The sequence below is a fragment of the Silene latifolia genome, chromosome 3, assembly GCF_048544455.1.
Source record: "Silene latifolia isolate original U9 population chromosome 3, ASM4854445v1, whole genome shotgun sequence".
Lineage (NCBI taxonomy): Eukaryota > Viridiplantae > Streptophyta > Magnoliopsida > Caryophyllales > Caryophyllaceae > Silene > Silene latifolia.
This window is the reverse complement of record NC_133528.1, coordinates 110,031,784-110,036,155: the sequence shown is the minus strand read 5'-3', so window position 1 is coordinate 110,036,155 and position 4,372 is coordinate 110,031,784.

Below are 4,372 nucleotides of genomic sequence, written 5' to 3'. Positions count from 1 at the left end.
CAGGGCCACTCGAGTAGTTGTAACTGAAATGCATGGCCATGCTCGAATGTTGATTCGTTTATCAGTTAAGTTACTCTCTAGTCGGGAAAACCACTCTTGATACTGATCGCTTGTAAAATACGACCTTTGTGAATTCGGATTTGCAAATTGTTTTACATTGAGTGGGAGAAATTTTATAGGATATGAGAATCGGTTATCGCACATACACTTGTGAGGACAAGTGGGAGTTTGTTGGAGCTTGTGTCCTCCACAAATTAGTGTGATAACATTTGTAAATCTCTTACAGGTTCACAAGGGTATACTTCGTATATTTAATCAGTTGATTAACGTTTAACTAATAACGGTTGGCTTGCTAGAAAGTTTGACGTTATTATCATACAGATGGCGGTGATCAACTGGTCCCTAAAGGTCACACCTATAGGATGTGTTTGAGAAATGTGGTTATAGAAATATAATCATATTGATGCCCAAAATGACTAAACAGTTAGTTAATGTGTTGATGAGATAATTATTTAATGAAAATTAAATAATATTAAGTTGAGACGAATTAATCATCAATTAAATAAATTAAATATAATAAGTTATATTTAATTAAATATATATAAGGTTAGTTTGGACGAATTGATCTGTTAATTCGTAGTTAAATATAATCAGTTGTATTTAATATCAACAAGTTGAATGTGTCATAGTGGTAATAGTGAGGGTACACAAGCCAAGAGGTCATGGGTTCGATCCTCACTAGATGACAATTTAACACACTTTATATATTTTTGGAAAGACCAAAATAAGGAGAAAGATACTCCTTATTTCGGTTCACTTGGCCGAAATTAGGGAAAGTTTTTCTTTTCTTAATTGACTTCAAGTTTCGGTCTATATAAAAGAAAGGTAGAGAATTATTTCTACCCTGTTACTTTTTCTGACCTTGCCTCCTCTTTCTCATCACAAGAACACAAAGACAATAAAATTTTACAGAAAAATTTTAGATTGATTTCTAGCATAATCAAAGGGCATATCTCAGATCGTCTTGGGTGCAACCAATAGGCGAATACCTACTTTGGTATTGTTCTTAGGCCATATTTGCTAGGACCGGAGGTTAATTCTAAATCTTTTTACTTATGTTTATGTATTTTATTTTATGACCTTAGATCATCTTTATTGAATCGTTATAATCCATCTAAATTAAAGGGAAGTATACAGATTATTTCCCACACCCCACACTAATATGGGCATTGTCCTCAATGGCCAAAATGATGGGAAATTATGCAAACATGAGGCATGATTTCTACACTAAATGCAATCTACACTAATCTACACTACATGATGCATGGTTTTTGTTTATGACGGAGAGGATAATTTAGATTACCTCCCGTTGTGTATGCATTGACTTCCCCAAACCTAGTTAGACACTATTGCTAATGTCCTAAGGATGGGTGTAGTTCATGCACACACTATGCAATGCATGAAACTAATTTGTCATTTTGGATTTTGAAAGTGGGAACAATAAAATGAGAACACCTCAATGGGACCGAGGTGTGAGTCCTCTATGGTGCTAGGACTACTCCAACAATGATCAAGATTAATAAAATACAAGTTAACAAAACACAAACTTCTTTTCATGAAACTTTGAAAAATAAAGAGAGGAGATGAGAAAACTTCACTTAAACTTAGGTGGGTGCCTCTCGCCCGCTCCACCTAGCTATGAAGTAATCCTCTAGAGATCGGCCTCATCTCCCTCTACATCGCTATCCCATATCTCCTTTGATGCATCACTCATACTTGGGTCCATGAATTCGTCTTCTTCACTTTCAAGCTCCACCGTGTCTCCTCCACAAGAATTGCCGCTCCCCTCCTCTTGTCTCCCATTTGTCCCTTCATTAGCCCTCTCTGAATTGGGGAAGAGCAAATCCAATTGAGCCTATGAGGAAAATGCTCCTTCCTCACTAATCCGTCCTCTTCGAACCATCTCGTGATATTGAGGATAGAGTGCATAGTAATTGTCCACGGAGGTTTTGTATTGACGGTAGTGCAAGTCTTGTAAGATTCCCGTGATAAAGTCGTCACGGGGAAGGATGAAGGGGTTGGGATGGTTATACGATTGATAGGGAAATGGGTAGGGAGGCACTTTGATCTTCTCATCTTGAGTTTGTTGTTCTTGTTGTTGTTGCGGTGGATTTGGAGGTGGTGGTGCTTGCCTTGTTTGATTCGGGATGAGGTAGGATGGAATTGGAGCTAAAGGTCCTCTTCTTGGGGAGTTACGTGGTAGGTCAGCCATTGGAAGATAAATCGGATCGCTTCCTTTTGTTCACCACTTTATCCGCTTATCGACCCCCTCAAGGTTTATCCAATGGTGATGAATAAGAAGAAGATCTTCGTTTATCCTTGTATTTCCCAAAAGAGGAGCATACTCATTATTCTCATTGAATCTCGGGTTGAAATGATGTGCAAGCCTAGTAATGAGTCCTCCATTCACAATGTGCTTCATTCCATCATCGTCACCATTTCTAAATTTTGCCCATTTCTCTAGTAATACTAGAGGTGCATTGAAGTGGTACACATTTCTTCCTTGAATGTTGAGGTAGGATTCCATAAACACAAGGTCTAATTGGTTCACGATGGCCGGATCTCGGCGGGCAAGTAGAGTGCCCGAAAGGAATCGATAAGTAAGCCTCAAGATCGGATTTTGGATATGAAAAGCAAGACATTCCTTGGTGTGCATGAAATCCCGGCCGGTCATGGCCCTCCACAATGGTTCAACACTATACTTCTTTGGCTTCGATGTTCGAGTAGGCGAAACATCGAGATCGATTACATTTGCGAATTCTACAAGGGTCATCATCCTAGAAACATTCTCCAACCTAAATTCTATGCATATTGTTTTGTTCAAGGTTGTAATCTTCAAAAAGCTCAAAAATTCAAGCACAAGAGATCGATAAGTTTGTTCATACATGCGAAAAAGGATTGAGAGACCAAATACTTCAAAGAGAGCTTCCACTTGGTGATAAATCCCAAGTTTCCTCAAGGTAGCATGACATAAAAACTTAGTGGGAAGAATATTCTTACTTAGAAGCCGGTGGAAGACTAATCTTTGCACATCATTGACAAATTCCACATTTGAGAAGTCATCAAGCCTTGTGAGATCTACAATCTCTTCATGCTCCCTTCTTAATGTGTTGACAGGGGAGGTAGAAGAACTTTCCCTCATCCTTGGTCTTCTCCCATTCCTAAAAGAGGATCTCCTTGGTGCCATTCTTTGATTATTGAGCTGGATTCTTTTGATTTGTGAAAGGATAAGGATGCTCCTTGTTGATTGAGTGTTGCCTTTGGAAACCCTAGAAAATTGGGGCTTTTTGATTTTGTGGGTTAAGAGAGTGATTTAGGTATGCTTGGCAGTCATAAGGAGGTGGGTTTTATAATGCAAGTGGAAGGAAGAGTGATGTGTCACTAAATGTGTGGTGGGGTGTAATTCAATTAAGAAAAGACGGGTCAAATCACCGCGGTAAGACGGGCGGATTCGAGCAGAAGACGCTCGGATTCAGGCTTCTCGGGACGGGCGGATTCCGGGTAAGACGCCCGTATTCTGTCACATCTATCTTTCCAAAAATATGACGCCACAAAGACGGGCGTCCCGAGCATGAGACGCTCGGATTCCTTCTTATCGGGACGGGCGTCTTCTTCTGAAGACGGGCGGATTCCTTTACAGGGATTTTTCTTGAAATGCACAGGTAGAAAGACGGGCGTCTTTCTGCAAAGCCGGCCGGATTCTTCAGGACGAGCGTTTTCCCTTCTGGGACGCTCGGATTCTCCTTCAGTCCCAAAATCTTCAAATTCTCAGCTTAGCAGGACGGACGAATTCTCCTCAGGACGCCCGGATTCCAGCTAGACGGCCGGATTCCAGGGAAAACGCACGTGTTTAAGCTGTGAATTCTTCCTTTGACTTCCTTTCCTCTCATAGATGCTTCCCCACACTTGAAAATTGGTTCCTTCCTTCATTCAAAATTCATTAGTAACCCTCCCTCACTTACGCTCATGAAAAGAGTTCATGATTATTATTAAAGAAATGCAATAAAACAATAAATACAAGTTAAAGGGTTAGTATATTTACAAGTGGTGGTTTAGGGAGGACTCCACCAAACTCTCCCTTTGATGGTCTTTTCAAGGGTGAGAGAGCCTGAGGTAGGTGACCTCGACCTCTCCAATAAACGCTCCCTCATAGTATGGCTTCAATCTTTGACCATTGACCTTAAACTTGCTTCCATCTTCCGCCTTGAGTTCAAAATCTCCATATTTTCCAACTTCGGTTATCACATAGGGACCCATCCATCTAGAGTTCAACTTTCCCGGAAAAAGTCGGTAGCGGGAATTGAATAGAAGG